At 36.9% G+C, this 18,528-nt stretch overlaps 1 protein-coding gene across 1 annotated transcript in view; it reads right to left on the reverse strand.

Annotated features, from left to right (window-relative positions):
- Window positions 1-18,528, reverse strand: part of LOC126059958 (uncharacterized) — a 97,392-nt gene that overhangs the window by 68,267 nt on the left and 10,597 nt on the right. Inside the window, exons 5-6 of the mRNA XM_049856028.1 lie at window positions 11,577-11,701; window positions 11,177-11,271 (exon numbers count right to left, since the gene is read on the reverse strand). The gene's annotated coding sequence lies outside the window, so the exon portion shown is untranslated. The remainder of the gene's footprint in view (window positions 1-11,176; window positions 11,272-11,576; window positions 11,702-18,528) is intronic.

Below are 18,528 nucleotides of genomic sequence, written 5' to 3' on the forward strand. Positions count from 1 at the left end.
AACCCAGGTGCACGAACCCAGGATCTCTTAGTCCTGAGAAACTGTGAAGGTCCTAACATTCCACAAAGTTTCGCCATGACTATTAATCTCTTCTAGATGTTACTCGGAGATTGTAGAGCACAATTACACTCATGCACTGAGGTGGGACTGTGCAGCTGTAGGGTACAAGCTGTCTCTCCTCTGCTCTAAAGACTTGAGGTCTCTGTATAGCAGGCAGAGGGATACCTTCTTAGGCAGTGTATTAACGGAGGTTTGTTCAGAGAGTTAGTTCAACCTTACTGTATACGGATAATTCTTCTCATTAGGAGATCCATGAGGAGACAGGGGGTCCACTGAGAGTGGGAGAGGTTTTAGACATTCCAGAAAGTTCATTTTAGGCATCACAACCATCTCCAACTCTTGTCCATTCCAATATATCCATGGGAACTTCAGAAACAACACCAAAGTGGACTAAGAGTAAAGACTGAGATCTTAGTTAGGATCTGAGGGAAGAGGAGTCTTAGCTGATACAAATTCTGTATGAGCTCTGGGATTTGTTTGTCTTAGAGCTCCCTGATAATTGTTCCTTCCTCAGAAGCCTTTTGTGCCAGGTCTTCAAGAGCCTCACCTTTCATGTGTACAGATTTGGGCTCAGATTTTTCAGGCTCTTTCTCTGCTAGCTCCCTCTCCAATATTCTGCTCCACAAATTACAACTGCCTTAGCCCCCTGAATTCCAAAATATACCTTCTTTATTAAGCAAGGATATATTTGCAGTTATCCGTACCCATGCCATGGTCTGGGTAATTCCTCCTAACAGGAAGCTGGGCCAAACATAAGAATGATATTCACTTTGTTTCTCTCAAGAATCACAGTTCTGTGATTTCTAATGTCCAATGACTTTAAAAAGGTATTTCAAATATTTTCCAGCTTTCTAGTTGTTTTATTATATTTTCATGTGTTTTCTAGTTGTAGGCAGTGAGATAGCAAGTTCCACAGAAGTTCATGGGAAGAAGTGGAAGTCTTTTTTAAGAAACTTGTACTTCACCGTTATGTACCTATTATTCCATTTGACTGACTCTGAGATAGATGAAAAACTTATAAACACATTGTTCAGATTCTTTATTGGAGAGGTAGTTTAGTCACAATATCTGTTTATACATGCTAACAGAGTTGCAACATATAAGTACATCCATTTACACTCCACATATATTTTATTTAAAATATACATTTGGTTCTTCTGCTTAGAAAAGACAGAGGTGATAAGTATGAGAATTTTAAACATGTAATAATTATAAAGCTAAGGGTATATTTTGCCTAGGATTATGAGTTTCCAGTAACCAAACTAACACACAAAATGTTTCTCTTATAAAGCATACTCACATAACTCAATGACTCTTCACATCTGTATTTAATACAGTGCTTGTGATTATTCAGCTTAATTGTAGTGTTCAAAGACAAATTTCTTTTACACAGTAAATGTCTATTACTGAATATTTTCAATAACAATTTTGGTGTCATATCTTTTTACTGTAATATTTCTAGAGAAAATGTTTTATTCTGAATTCCCAAATCACTGTATTTCCAATGAGTTACATTCTCTTATATACAAAACCAAAATCCATTTCTCCCGAGTCAATTCCAACTTATAGTGACTCTGTAGGACAAAGTAGGAGTGCCCAATAGGGTTTCCAAGACTATAATCTTTACAGAAGCAGACTGCCACATCTTTCTCCTCCAAGCAACTGGTGAGTTTGAGCTGCCAGTGTTTCAGTTATCAGTCAAGCACTTAACCACTACCACAAGGGCTCCTCTTATATATACTTACATATAATCAAGAATTACTTTCAAAACTTTAACATATTCAAAATATTCATAAGGTCTTCCAAATATCAAATATCTGCTGACCGATGAAATGTCACTTTTATTTCTGGATGAAAAAAATCCCCGTATTTATTAAGATTTTCCTCTGTGCTATTTGAGATGTAAACTAAGTCCGACAAGAAAAGGTTTCTGGACCTTCAGAATGTTGACAGGGGTTTCTTGTTCGTGTAGTTCCTTGGATCAGTGAACTCTGAATTCCTGTAAAAGCCTTTCCCACATCTGTAGATGAACAGGATTTCTCCCTTGTGTTTTCTGATATGCTGTGAGGGATGATTTCTAGTACGTTTTCCCACATTCATTACATTCGTAAGGTTTCTCACCTGTGTGGCTTTTGAGAAAAAGTTTTGGCACATTCACTACATTTGTGAAGTTTCTCCTGTGTGAGTTCTCTGATGTTTAGTGAGAGCTGATTTCTGGTAAGAAAACTTTTCTGCATTGAATACACCCATATAGTTTCTCCACTTTGTGTGTTTTTTGATGTACCGTTACGGGATGACTTCTGGGAAAAAGTTTTCCCACATTTATTACATTCATAAGGTTTCTCCCCTGTGCGTATTCTCTGATGTACTGTGACGGATGACTTCTGGAAGGTTTTCCCACACTCTTTACATTCATTGGGTTTTCCCCGTGTGAGTTCTCTGATGTACCCTAAGATTTGGCTTCACAGAGAAAGACTTTCCATATTCATTACATCCATAAGGTTTCTCTCCAGTATGAGTTCTCTGATGATTAATGAAATTTGGGTTTTGGGAGAATGTTCTCCCACATTCATTACATTCATACGGTTTCATCCCTGTGCGTATCCTTTGACGTAACATGAGGAATGAACTGTAGAAGGTTTTTCCACATCCATTACATTCACAAGGTTCCTCCTGTGTGAGTTCTCTGATGTACTCAGAGATTTGACTTCTCACAAAATTTTTTTCCACATTCATTACATTCATAGGGTTTCTCCCGTGTGTGTTCTCTGATGCACTGTGAGGCCTGACCTGTACCTGAAGGTTTTCCTCCATTCAGTGCATTCACAGGGTTTCTGTCCTGTGTGTATCCTCTGATGAACTGTGAGGCCTGACCTGTTTGTGAAGGTTTTCTGACATTCAGTACATTCATAAAGTTTCTCTCCTCTGTGTATCCTCTTAGGTACTATGAGAGATGACTTGTCGCTGAGGGCTTTTCCGCACTCACTACATTCATAGTGTTTTTCCTTTATATATGTTGGCTTATGTTTAGAAAGAATCGGTGCCTACCAAAATGATCTCCCATGCTGATTATAGGTTTTCTTACCTGCGTGTGTCTGCTGATACTGAAAACAATTTGGTTTCTTGATGAGTCCCCCACCTTCATTACATTCAAAAGTTCTTTCTCCTTTGTGAGTTCTTTCTTTGTAAGTAGAGAGTGACTTCTTGCCAAAATTATTCCTGCACTCATAGTATTTCATCCCCATGAGACCCTTATGCTCTTTATTTAGAGTCAACTTTTCACCAGCAGACCTCTTCCTACAATCATTAAATTCACAGTGATTCTTCCTTGTGTGATTTCTCTGAGGATCTACAAATGTTGGTCTATAAGAAAGGGCTTTCACTGGTTCATTACATTCACAGGGCTTCTCTCATGACCATGGGTAATAAAGGCTGCCTCCTCAGGGAAAGTTTTCCCATATTCATTACATTCAAAATGTTGTTTCAATGTTTGAATATCCTGAGGCTGAAAAAGGTCCCCATTTTGACTGATGGCTTTCCCACTCCTATCATATTCAAAAGGTTTATCTCTGGAATGAGGATTCTCCTGCTTTGTACAGAGGGGCAATTTCCTAAGTGCATTAAACTCATCGAGCTTCCTTACAAAGGATTTTCCACTACTAATTGTTAGTTCTGAAAAATAATTCAAACTCATTCTGCATGAGTCATATTTATCAGGTATTTTTCTCATTGGCAGAGGGTTTGTGTCTAGATAAAATGCTTTTCCTAACGTACTATCTCTCTAGTCAATGTTTTTTGTTGATGAAATCAATTTTCCACAAATGCTGGTCTTGGTTTTCCTGGTTCTTCTCCATCTGGTCATCAACTACGCAGAATTCTAGAAATGAGAATAATTTACCATACCATACCATAACATACACATCATGTGGAAAGGAGACTTGATAAACACATAGTACAGCCTGGTCTTCTGGTCTGAAAACAGCTCCAAGGGCATACTTTTCGCTCCCCGAGGAGTTGACAGAACAAATAACCTGCAATAGTGAAATCTGGTAATAAAAACACAGTAACTTGACACTTTAGAAATGTGATCGCCAAAACTAGACAGAGAAAGTAAAACAAACACATAATGCAATAGGGTGCTGTTTGGATGAATGCTTGTGGCATAAATGGGAAATAAAACAAAACAATGAACAACAGGCAGAAATCACAAGAAAAATTAGTTGACAACAGTGTTGAGGGAAGATACCAGGAAAAAAAAATTAGATTTGGAGGGAGCAAATGAAGACACAGGTCCTCATCTCTTACCATAGGATCCTCACCAACGTACATGCTTCCAATCTCATACAGCCCTTTTCTGTTCTATTTGCCAACACTACATAAATTTCAGAAATCAATAATTTCATGTTAAAAAAAAAATAGGAATTCTATTGTCTAGACTGTAATTCTCATTTGATCTCTGATTTATATGGAAATCCAATATCCAGAGAAAAGATACATTCAGGGAATTCATGAAATAAGATTAGGTGCATAGTTTTACTCAGCTGTTGTACCTTCATGCTCTTCTACCAGAGTTGTTCACTAATGAACCTGTCACGGCCATCAAATTATAAAGTTTCCGAATTTCTATCCACCAATATACTTATCTCCTGAACGGTACAGCTCCTCACACAACACTATTCCTTTACTTCGCATACACATATTTGTTTCAGCCTTTCTGGTTCTGATTTACTGTATGAATCTTAAATATCATTGTTTTCAATCTAGTCTTGAAATCTTTATTAATCTTTATACGTATTTATTATGAGGTTTTTTTTTCTAAAACATGACAGTTTTTACCCTGTTACTACCCACATTCAATCCAACATTAACAATATTATGCTCAAATTCTATAACATCCTGAACCTAATGTCCCAAGGTACCAAGAAATCAAATAAAATTTCTGGGTTCTAACTGCTGTCGGTAATCATCATTCTTCATGACCACAATCAATATCCTCTGATCTCCATAAGCCAGTCAATTTTTTTCCCACAAGCTGCTCATCTCCAACCACAGACCTCTACTTGATTAGTAGGCCTTTCAATCTTAGTGCTAGTCATAAGCTACTCCAGCCTTCAGGAAATGGCTACAATCCCAAAACACCTGAAAAATGTCTTCTCAAACATTACCAGTTAGAAGTTAGTGATAATAATTGTAATACTTGGTATAGTATTGCTCTATATGGATAACATTCCTTTCTAAACAATGAATTTTAAAACATTTTAATGCTGCTTTTCTTGTTTCACAAATAGAACCCAAGGTTCTGGCAAGTATTATCACGTATTCAATTTCCTTCGAATGCCTCTGAATGGGTAATATCAGTGGACGTATAAGTTGTGTGCAGCATAATTAACTTAGAAAACTATTTCAAAGCACAAAATCTCAGGCTCCTGACCAGCTTATACCTAACTTACACTGCTGTTATTATGTGCCATCAAGTTGATTTCGACTCATAGTGACCCAGAGTGACAGAGCAGACCTGCCCCATGGGATTTTCTAGGCTGTAATCTTTACGGGAGTGGATCACCAGGTCCTTTCTCTCATGCAGCTACTAGGTGGGTGCAAACTGCCAACCTTTCAGTTAGTGGCCAATTGCTTAACCACTGTTCCACCAGGGCCCCTTACACTAGCTTATATAGATTCACGCCTAAGAAAAAAAGAGAGAAGACTCCAATAACTAAAATCAAGAACGAAAGTGGGGACCATTATTACTGCACTTACAGAAATAAAAATAAATATCAACAAATACTGTGAATAATCATATGCCAACAAATTAGCTAACCTAGATACAACTGACAAATTGCTAAAAAGATACAAACTATGAAAACTCACTCAAGATGAAAGAGAAAACAGGAATAGGCCTATAAACTAAAAAAAAAAAAAAAAAAACACTGAATCAGTAATCAAAAAACTTCCAACAAAGAAAAGCTCAGGATCAGATGGCTTCACTGGTAAATTCTACCAAACATTTAAAAAGAATCCTGTTCAAACTCTTCCAAAAAACAGAAAAGGAGGGAATACTTTCCTAACTCATTCTATAAGGTCAGCATTACCCTGACACCAAAGCCAGACAAAGACATCACAAAAAAAAACTACACACCAATTATCCCCTATAAAGATACAGGCAAAAATCTTTGAAAAAATACTAGCAAATCAAATTCAGAAGTATAATGAAAATATTATACATCATGAGCCAAGTAGGATTTCTTCAGGAGCATAAAGGTAGTTCAAGATACAGACATCGATGTAATACACCATATTAATAGAATGAAGGGGAGGAAAAAAACACATAATCTTCTCAATTGATGCAGAAAAAGCATTTGACAAAATCCAACACAATTTCATGATAAAAACGTTCAATGAACTGGGGATAGAAGAGAACTTTCTCAACATAATAAAGGTATTTATGAAAACCCTACAGCTAACATCATACTCAATGGTGAAAGATTGAAAACACCCCCTAAAATACGGAACAAGGCCAACAAGGATGGCTGCTTTCACCACTGATATTCAACATTTTACTAGAAGTTCTAGCCAGAGCAATTAGAAAAGAAAAAGAAACAAAAGGCATCAAAATTGGAAAGGAAGAAGCAAAATTATCTCTATTCACAGAAGGCACAAACCTACACATAGAAAATTACGAAGAATCCACACACACACACACACAAAAAAAAAATACCAGAGCTAATAAAAAAAAATTCAGCAAAGTTGCAGTGTACAAGATCATCAAAAAACTCTAGTTGTGTTTTCTATACATCAGTATGAACAAACCAAAAACAAATTAAACAGTTTCATTCACTATAGCATCCAAAAAAATAAAAGAATAAATTTAACCAAGGAGGTATAAGACTTGTACACCCAAAACTAATTAACCAAATTAAAGAAAAAATTAAGTATTAAATAATTAAAAGGACTGGAAGACTTAATATTATGAAGATGATAATACTCCCCCAACTGACCTAAAGATTCAATGCAATTCCAATCAAAATTCAAACTGCCTTTTTTACAGAAATGGACAAGCTCATGCTCAAATTCATATGGAATTGCTATGAGCCCCAAATAGACAACCTTGAAAAAGGAGAAAAATGTTGGAGGACTCATACTTCCCAATTTCAACACTTACTGCAAAGCTACTGTAATCAAAATAGTGTACTACTGGCATGAGGACAGTCATATAGAGCAATGAATTAGAATTGAGAATCCAGAAATAAACCCATAAGGAAAGAAGGTCTTTCAACAAATGGTGCTGGGATAACTGGATATCTACATAGAAAACAATGAAGTCTGGACCTCTCCCTCATACCACACATAAAAATTAAATCAAAATGGATCATAGGTAAAGTTATGAAGTTCCCAGAAGAAAATATAGGGGTAAATCTTCACAACCTCAGATATAGAATGGATTCTTATACATGACACCAAAAGCACAAGTAACAAAAGAAAAAACTGGACTTTCTCAAAACTGAAAACTTTTGTACAAACGACACTCTTAAGATGACAATCCACAAAAATGGAGAAATACTTACAAATCAATCTAATAAGGGTCTCATGTTCATAATATGAAAAGAACTCTTAAAATGCAACAGCAGAAGACAAACAGCCGGATTAAAAATAGTCATATACTAATGGTCAATAAGCACATGAAAAGGTGCTAAACATCATTAAGGCAAATGAAAACCAAAACCACAATGAGATACCACTTCACACCTACTAGGATGATTATAATTGAAAAAATTAAAAAAAAAAAAAAATAACAAATGTTAATAAGGATAGGGAGAAATTGTAGCCTTCATGCACTGCTTCTGAAAATGTACGACGGCGCGGTCACCGTGGCAAACAGTTTGGCAGTTCCTTAAACAATTAAACATAGAATTACCTACAACGGCGCGGTCACCGTGGCAAACAGTTTGGCAGTTCCTTAAACAATTAAACATAGAATTACCATAGGACCTAGCAATTCTACTCTTATGTATATACTCCAAAGAAGTAAAAAGCAGGTGTTTAACCAAAAACTTGTATATGGATATTCAGAACCCAAATGTTCATCAACTGATGAATGACTTAAAACAGTGGTATATTCATAATAAAATACTATTTGGTTATAAAAAGGAATACTGAAATATGTTACAACATAGATGAATGTGGAAAACGTTATGTCAAATGAAAAAAGCCAGACACCAAAAGGTATATATTGTATGATTCCATTTACATGAAATAGCCAAAATAAGCCCATCTATATTTTTTTTTATAAGCAGATTAGTGATTACCACTGACTGGGAGGAAAGGGAAGTGGGAAGTGACTACTTAAAGGATATACGATTTCTTTTTGCGGTGATGAAAAATGTTCTGGAATTCAGATAGTGGTGATGGTTACACAACATTGTGAACGTGTTAGAAGCCACTGAAATACACACTTTTAAACAAAGTGGTGAATTTTATGTTACATCAATTTTACCTCAAAAAAAAAAAAAAATCCATACTCTTTAACTGCTGAAGCATTACAATAAATCTGCATCCAGGAAGGAGGCCAAGGTCCCCTTCCTGTTTCTCATTCTTATTCCATACCAAGTAAATTTTATCATATTAAGTGCTAAAACAACAAGACAAACAAATCAAACTCCAAGCAAAACAAACAGTGGAGACTTTTATGGAAATGACACCGAAGCCATAGGTAAATTTAGGTATTTTGCAACTTGACATTACCGAGTGCTCCCTATCTCCATTTTTAGGTTTCCTCTAATATCTCTAAACACATTTTTCTTATTTTTTCTTGCTATTACAAGCTGTTTAATTTCTTTGAATTGTTTTCTCAAGTTTACTTGTGCTCAGAAACGTGATTACATACGTTGATCTTATATTCAGCCAACTTGCTATAAACTCATACTATTTTTAATCATTTTTCTGCAGATTCCTTTACTGTTTCATTAGGACAACACGGCGTCTTTAAATGAGTCTGGTTGTCTAATGGTTTTAATTTTTAATTTCACTTTTTGTCTCATCATTCTGTGTAGGAACCTCCAAACAATATTAACACACGTGGTAGAGTGAACATTTGCTTTTTATCTGGTTTGAAGAACGATGTCTGAAGCAGATTCCATTACCCCTTGGAACAATAAAGATGTATTCTTCTATCCTACTTCAGTAGATACTTCTATTAAAAACGGGAACTGATTTTTATCCAACATCTATGAAGGTGACATGAGTTTTTACTCTTTAAAGTATTAATGCGGTAAACTATAATCAAACACTTGCTAACGTTAATCACCTTGCACTGACCGCTAGGGTGAACTCACTTAATCATGCTATATACTGTTTTTTTGTTAACTCATTACTGAATACAATTTCCTAATACTTTGTTTAGGATTCTTGTTTTAAAATTATGAATTTGTGTTTCAAATTTTCTAGGTTTTTATTAAAGAATTTTATCCTTGATTTATCAATAACTGAATGGGGTGTGCTGTGACCTCTCATAACAGTAGATTTGGCAATTTATCTCTATAATTCTATCAAGTTTTATTTGAAGCTATTGTTTTAGTTCTAACTGTCATCTTTTCCTTTCGTGATGGATATGCTGTGAGCATTTGTATCCCAGCAGACATTCTTGTCCTGAACCAATTTTATTTGATAGCAATAGATACCTCAATTCTATTTTCTTTAGTATTTGACTCTGTTTATTCCCTTTATATTCTCCTTTTACATTATGTATTTAAAGATAATAAATACGTAGCTTTTAAAAAATCCAACTTGATAATGTCTTTTATCAGGAAAATTTAATCCATTTGTATCCTGGAGTTGTTTCCTACATTTTTTCTTATAGTTTCTATTTGCTCTACATTTACCATCCTTTACTCTCCATTCATTATTATCCCTTTTGGATCTGATTCAATTTTTTTTGACAATGGCTGGTTTCTTCTTTTCCATTTTCTTCACCTTCCAGGTTTGGAAGTTATAGGTATTGTTTTGCTTATTTTAGCACTCACTCATTAAATTTTACCATGCATATTTAACAAAATGTCTTCAGAAAAACAAACGAATTTTATAAAAGAACTCTAATTAACCACTAATTGACTTACATGCTATTTTCCAGAATTTTGTTTGCATTTTTATACCCAACAGATATTATTTTACATATACAATATTTGTCTAGATTTATTACATCCTTACAATTTCCTTCCAAAACTGTTTCTCCCCAGTATTCTCTCCAACTTAATAAATTATATCTCCATGTACCGAGTGCTACTTTTTCTTATATTCCAAAAGCAATATAACAAATACTATTTTGGGTACACCTTCAAAATTTATCCAGAAACTAAATATTTCTTATGACCTCCATAACTTCCAAGCTCATGTACGCCATCATCATCCCATACACATGGCCAACTGCAGATCTTATTATTGCCGTCTCCCCATCCCACCCTACCCTCTCAACTGGCATTTTCTCTGCACAACAGCCAGAGAGATACATGAATCAGATCATGTCACTTCTTTGCTCAAAACCCTCCAATGCCTACGATATTCTGAAACCACAGTTCACGTACTTCCTCGCTTCATTAAAATCTGCATTCTGATACTGGCCCCAGAGGGTCTTTCTGAAAACACTTGCTAAAATAGCATACCACATTTCACTCTCTTCCAACACAAGAATAGAGAGTCCATAAAAGCAGGATCATTATACTGTCCACAGTAATAGTCCCAGCTCATAAACATAACTACAGTACAAATAAATAAATGCTAATTTAATACTTGTTGAATGAATAAATGATGCACAAGTAAAACTGTACAATTAAAAGAAAATAATAGAGAAAAATAAAAAGATCTAGGTGAGCTAAGCAAGAATTGGATTTTTAGAAACATTAAGAATGGTAAATCTGTCTATAAAATTTAAGGAAAAAGCCAAGAGCATTTAGCTATAAGTGTTTGTTACCTGCAAACGTGATGTACGTATCTAAGGAATACAGGCAAACTATTCTCAGCCACTCTAAAGAAAAGATTCCTAAAAAAATCTCAAAGGTACCAACACCTAAACTGATCTTCTGGGATCTAACGTGGCTTATGGCTGTTTAGGTACTGACTAGCTCACCCGGGTGGCTCTGGCTTGAGGACTCTTCTTCTAAGATCTACGGCTCCTCTCCTTGCTCCAACTTGAAAACCACCTCTAGCTTGGTAAAGCAAACCCTGTGAATGGAAAAAGACACAGAAGTTGGGCCAGGCTACTGGGCTTTAGGGCCACTGAAGGAGAACGGTGCAGCTTCAGGAGCTGTATAACAATAGGGCCATTTGAACTTTTCTAAGGGGAAAATACATTCTCCGTAGTAAGCAAAGGGCATCAATCAGCTTATACCTGCTGCCCAAGGTTCACCTCTGGACCCTAAACTTCAACCCCCAAAATCATTTATAAATCTCTACAAAGAAACCAACAATATACAAGCAGATAAAATGGAAATGAATGTTATTTGGATTACATATTACACAATCCTTACCCACTGAAACAAGGTGACTGTAGTTCTCCAGCATCACATCTCTGTACAGGGTTCTGAGCAGGGTGCAGATGCTGCCACTCCTCCGGGGTGAAGCCCACAGTCACATCCCTGAATGGCACTGGCCCCTGGAATAACAAATTTGTATTCAATCTAAGGTTATCATTGTATTCAATCTAAAGTAACATGCACTATGTTTGGAGTCTAACACTTGTCATGTTCACTGTTAATAGCTGAAGAGAAAATGTCACATAGCACACCTACTCTGGACTTTACTTGGCATTATATGTTGTGAGAAAACAATCACGAAGTACTCTAACCACATATTAATTTATTAATTCATGCAAAAAAAAATTGTGAAGTTCCCCAGTGTACCTGCAATTGTCCTGCTGTCTTGGAGTGGGAAGATGAATTTTTTAAAAATCTTGCTCTCGAGAAACTCATAATGTGATTGACAGACATATTTAAATATATATCTATATCCATACATATATATACACACACTCCAAGGCTGGCTGATGAGGGCTGGTTCGTCTTTTCCATTTTCTTCACTTTCCAAGTTTGGAAGTTAGGGATATCGTTTTGCGTACACACACCAAGGGGTGTGTGAGTGTGTGTGTGTGTGTGTCTGTATATTATGTAACACAATAAGATGTTACAGAAGAAATGCTACAAGTAACAAAAGATAGATGGTGGTTGCAGAGGGAAAGAAGTGCTAAGATCTATTTTGCATTATGACACTGGGCTTCTTGAAGGAAGCAAAGCATTGAGCCCTTCCATGTCAATCATGTGTTCTTATGATTATGGGTCAACAATAAAGCAAAGGCCTGGAGGCATTAAAAACACTTGGCAAGTTAATGCAACTACAAATAGCAGTCTGTCAGAGAAAGGATTTGAAATGTATTAAGATAAAGATCCATAACCATAATTAGAAGTGAGATTATGCATTACTAGGGATTAATTTCTATTTCAGGGGTCTCCAAAATGTTTTCATAAACTACATATATATGCTATGAAAATAAATTTTTTTAGATACAGATACATGTGAATAGATATCCTAGTATTTTCTTACAATATGCTGATAAAAAAAAAATTTTTTTTTTATAGGTTTTCTTAAATATTCACTAACATATACACCTCAGCTTCAAGATCACAGCTGTGGATAATGAAGAACCAATGAGAACGTAAAGGAAGCACTGGGGTTATATGTCCAGATGGCCATTTTAGAGGCAGTGCTTTAAAAAAGGTCCAAAAATGCTTTAAAGACTTAAGAAGAAATATAAGGCAAAGAGCAGAGGGAGAAATGATCACCTATATTCAGGTGGGAAGGTAGGCAGGGGTGGGCAAACCATAGCTCACAGGCCAGTTCTGGCCTTCCCTATTTTTTATAGCCTGTGAGCTAAGAATTGTTTTTACATTTATAAATGGTTGCGGAAAAAAATCAAAAGACTATCATTCTGTGACACCTGAAGATTATATGAAATCCAAATTTCAGTATCCATAAATAAAATTTTATTAGAACGTAACCACCCTCATTTGATTGTACGTTATCTATGGCTGCTTTTTCATTGTAACAGCACAGTTAAGTACCTGTGACAGAGACTGTACGTAACACTCATATTAAGATCCATCAGTCAACTCCAGTTCTCACAAATGAATAAAGAATTTACTATCAACTCAGTTCGGCTCTGTTCAATTCTGACACCAATTGCATAATATAGTACTTCTTCCTCTGATCCTATCCACCAGAGCTAAGTCACACCTCAAGTTAAAGGGCACAGTCCTCCAGGCTGCTAAGTCTGCCCAAGGCTTCAGACACCAGCCACAAGCTTCAAGGTCCCCACAATACCCTCACTTCTGACCTGCTGGCTGCAAAATCTGGGGTTTTTTTCTATCCTCTCAGGATGCTAACCATAAGCTTAAGGGTCCCCAGGACTCCTTCAATTCAGACTTCCTGGCTACAAATTCAGGGGTTCCCTCTACCCCCTCAGGACACTAGTCTTAAGCCTGGAAGTCCCAAGCCCCCTACCACCATCATTTCTCATTTATGGGCTATACTTACAATTACAGTTTTATTATGGCAAAAAGGATTCAAATGAAGAGACACAGAGGGTATCCGGGAGAGTTCCCTCCCATGTGCATCAATGTCTTCCATTAACCAGGAAGCCCATGCCGTTTCCATGTCCACAGCCTTTACTGAAGCTTCATCTAATAGGCATGATTGATTGAATCAGCTCCCTCCCCTGAAGCTGGGCTGTTATGAGTGGTGGGTCTTTCTAGCCAGGCCAGCTCTTACCCAAGAGGGACCTTATCAGCATAAACCCCGAAGTGTGGTCTGGAGGCCTCATCAAAGGCACTCCAATCTCTGGAGAAATTCCAAGGTTTTAGAGGTCATCTCTCAGGAACCAAGGACAAAGACCAGATTCTTTTAGTAACGTTAAATTCTTTATCCCACACTCTTTCATTGCCTTGCACTGCTGCTGGGCAAAGAGCAATGATACAGTTTTAACTTCACTACATTTCAAGTGCCAGGCTTATCATCATAATACGGCACTTTATTTTCGTTTGTATCACCAGTGCATATAGTGTCAATACAAGAAAAAGAAGGGACTTTGAATGTCATATTTTTAAGACACGGTCTAGTCCACACTAGATTACTCTCCTACCAAATTAGATGGCAACACACTGTGCTTATCATGCAATGACACCACAGCTGTGCTAAAAACACCATGTAGGTCAACACTGCCAGACTAAGCACTCATAAGAGTATTCCCAAACCACAGGAAAGTACCAGTCATAAACAAACAGAAAAGCTAAGGCAGAATTTCTTCACAAAAATAAAAAATGAAATGAGGATGCAACCAAAGAAAGCTGCTGAGTGGCTTATTTGTCGGACAAGCAAGGAAAGCCATTTACCAATGCTGAGTTAATTAAATTGTGTTTGGTTAAAAACAACTAAAGAAATGCGTTCAGAGAAAATAAACTTGTTTACGTCTCTTGGTGAGAAGAGTTACTCAAAGAGTTGAAGACACCAGAAGCAGCATCAAGTCAATTAAACAAAGGTAAATGTCCACGTGGTTTTCCTTGACTCTGGAGGAGTCAACAGGTCTTACTGACACTGCTCAGTTGCTACGTTTATTCAGGGTGTCAATGCCAAGCTCGAAGAAACTGGAGTCTGTGTGCAACTAGAGAAGAGAATGCTTTCAGCCAGAAAGCGAAAATACAAACTCAGTATGACCTGAAGTGGAATCTGCCAGTATGTGTTACAACTGATGATCATGGAAACACATGTGGAGCAGAAAAAGGCTTAATGGAACAAATTTATAAAGCCTATGAAAATGTAAGTCACCCAAAATCTGTGGCTCTTCATTGTACTGTTTATCAGAAGGCACTCTGCAGAAAAATTTTGAGCCCAGCATGTATAATTGAGCCAGTAGTGTCGATGGTGACCTCCATTCGCTCTCATGGATATAACCACAGTCACGTCCATGAATGACTGTCAGAAATAGAAGCTCAGTATCCTGACCTCCCCTACTACACACAAGTCCAATAACTTAGCAGTGGTAAAATTTTATTGGGATTATTTGAGTGCTGGGTCAAAACTGAAATTTTTCTGAATAAAAAGAATGACCTTCTACATCTATTATATCAAACATTTAAGAGCTTTAGAAATTAGCTCTTGCTACAGACTTGATAGTGTTTCCTAATGAATTCAACCTAAAATCAGAAAATAAAACCAAGTTTATACTATGGTAAAGTCATTCTGACAACTATTAGAATCACAGGTAACGTCAAGCAGCTTTATACATGTATGATGCTGTCAAAAGTTAAATCAAGAAGCAGATATATTTTCTGAACTCAAACTACACTTCCAACAGAGAGCATTTTTTGGACCTCTAATAGAAGTCACAGGATATTGCCATATTCCAAAATACATTTAACTTTAAAATTAAGGAGACTTCCCCTAACTTCAGTTGGAAGTGATTAATCTGAAATGTTATGGCATGACAAAAGGCAAATATCAAGAATCTGACAGAATTTTACAACTGTCCTACCAGCTGGGAACATCCTCAATTAAAATTATATGCTTGTAGACTGCTATCAGTAATTGGCAGTATTTTATCTGTGTGAAAAGACATTTTTGAAGATGAAGTGTGTAGCACTAATAGATGAAGACTTGCAATAAATTTTGGTAATATGGAACACCAAAACCTAAATTAAGCAAAAGGTTATTCCTCCCCACCACCAAAAAAAAAAAAAAAAACATTCTCTTTATTAAAAAAAAAAAAAAAAACACTATACTCAGTCACTGTAATATTTTCAATTTCATCAATAAAAATTGTTGGAAACTTGTGTTCTTTCTTGTTCAGTAAGTACCTACATAATTCCCTTTATTTTCTCTCTTTACCTGCAAAGCCTAATATATTTGCTATCTGGTTCTTTACAGAAAAAGTGTTTGCCAACTCCTGGAATACAGAATTGATTACACAGACTAAGACATTATTTTGATCCCTAATTCATGGTACAAAAGGAAAGACGGAAATTACGATCCTGGTATCTTTGTGAGCATCCAGGTAAACACACGAGTCATTTGCAAAGAGCAGGAAACAGAGAGAAAGAGGCTGGGCAGAAGGTAAGAGTTAGAGAGCTCTTGTACATGCTGAGCTTGACGTGTCTGTGGAGCAGGCAGCTAGAGACCTGCAGGAGGCACCTGGATGTGTGGTTCTGGAGCTCAGCGGGAAGCGCAAGATGAAGGTGAGAACTAGTGAGTAACTGGAATTCCAGTGGTTGTGAAACCAGCACTGAATAAGGAAAGGAAAGAGACTGAGAGGCAAAAGTCAAACAACAGGTTCTGAGGGAATCCCACAAAGAAAAAATTCTCTAAAAGGTAAAAACAAAACCAGGAGAGAAGAGCGTATTAGCAACCTACAGTGAACATAATAGTTCTTCATTATAGAAAATGAAAAGGCAGAGATATTTTAGGAAAACCAAGAGCAAATGATAAAAACTAATCACAAGAAATGAACAAGGGAAAAACAAAATCGCAGCAAAAAATGGAAGAAAATCTGCTTTTAATTCCACTGGCAGTCTTACATACATTTAAGGAAAAAATTGCTTAAAAAATTGGTATCAATTACAAGGAGCTACTAGAAAAAGAAAGAATTCTCAAAAATTAGTATTCTTGAATTATAAAAACCAAAATCAAAACTCTCAAAGTCCAGAAACGGAATGGACATATATGGGAAATGGTGCAAATTTCCTACAACATAGAAAAAAAGACGTTGTGTGCCATCAAGTTCATTACACCTCACAGCAACCCTATAGCACAGAGAACTGCCCCGGAGGGCTTCCTAGGCTGTAGTCTTTACAGAAGCAGACTGCCATATCTTTCTCCTGCGGAGCAGCTGGTGGGTTGAAACCGCCAACCTTTCAGTTAGCAGCTGAGTGCTTAACCACTGCACCAGCAAGGCCTCACATGGGAGGCCCTGGGAGGCCTGAAGCTTCTTTTCTGAGCATCTAAAAGAGTTAACAGTTTCCAGCTTATTCGCCACACACACACAAAAAAAGGCAGAAACTGACTTGCCCTCTACAATCTGGGTAACACCTGCTCAAGAGACCAAAACAGCCTGTTCCGTCAAAGTGCGCAGGGAACATACAATCCTGCTCATGAAAAAGAGAATTACTAGCCCAATTTAAGAGGAGCCAGAATTGCAAGAAAAGAAGTCCAAGCTCAGTTATTAGTACACAAAATGGTTTTGGCTGACATATTCAGCAGAGCTAACATTTAAATAATAAGGGTTCCAGAAAATTAGGAATTGATGAGAAGAACTAATCATGAACTACTTAAGAGTTTTACTAAGAACACTTGGGTTCTCACCGGAAGAATTCAGAATTAACGACAAAGACTGCAGTTTCAGCTCTGACATACAAAGAACTTGGCACTCCTTACTCCTGTCCTTGTAACAAGAAAAAGGTGGATGAAGTAGAAATCAGTGGCTTTCCTTGAACCCATCAGAGAACTAAGGCTGCAGGAAAACTACCACCCTAAAATCTGGAGAAACAGGCACATTCAAAGAGACACATCTGAATACTCAGAGTATAAACTGCTGGAGCCACAAAGTGGTAAGAACACTTACACAGCGATCGTGAACACTGCTGGAGGCTGAATGTCGACAAGTATTGTCTCAGTCATCCAGTGCTGCTATAACAGAAGTACCACAAGTGGAGGGCTTCAACAAAGAAAAATGGAGTCTCTCACAGTCTAGAAGGCTGGAAGTCCAAATTCAGTGTCAGCTCTCGGGGAAGGTCCTTGTTATCAATCTTCCCCGGTCAAGGAGCATCTCATCACAGGGATCCTTGGTCCAAAGAATACACCATTCTCCTGGCTGTTGTTTCCTGGTGGTACAAGGTCCCCATGTCTCTCTGCTCACTTCTTTTATATCTCAAAAGAGACTGACTTAAGACACAACCTAATCTTGTAGATTCAGTCCTGCCTCATTAACATAGCTGCCGCTAATCCCACCTCATTAACATTATCGAGGTAGAATTTATAACACATAGGAAAATCACCTCACATGACAAAAAGGTGGACAATTGCACAATACTGGGTATCATGGACTAAAATACAAGTCAGAAGACATCACAGGTCTGCTCAAAACCCTACAATGATCTTCTATCTCATTCAAAGCAAAAGGTGAAATCATACAATAACCTAAAAGCTCCACATAACCTGGTCATCAGTTCTGACTTCATCTGCCGCTCCTTTACCTGATGCTTACTCAGCTCTAAATACATCAACCTCTTACTTGTTGCTTAAGAAGTACCAGGCAACCCCTGAAACTATTTCCCTGAGATAATCTTTAAACCTTAAACCAAAAACATCCCCTGAAGTCTTCTTAAAACTGAACAATAGTTTACCTTAACTAGTAAAAAAAAAGATCTGCCTTGAGCATTA

Source organism: Elephas maximus, chromosome 16 (genome assembly GCF_024166365.1).
Source record: "Elephas maximus indicus isolate mEleMax1 chromosome 16, mEleMax1 primary haplotype, whole genome shotgun sequence".
NCBI classification, from domain to species: domain Eukaryota; kingdom Metazoa; phylum Chordata; class Mammalia; order Proboscidea; family Elephantidae; genus Elephas; species Elephas maximus.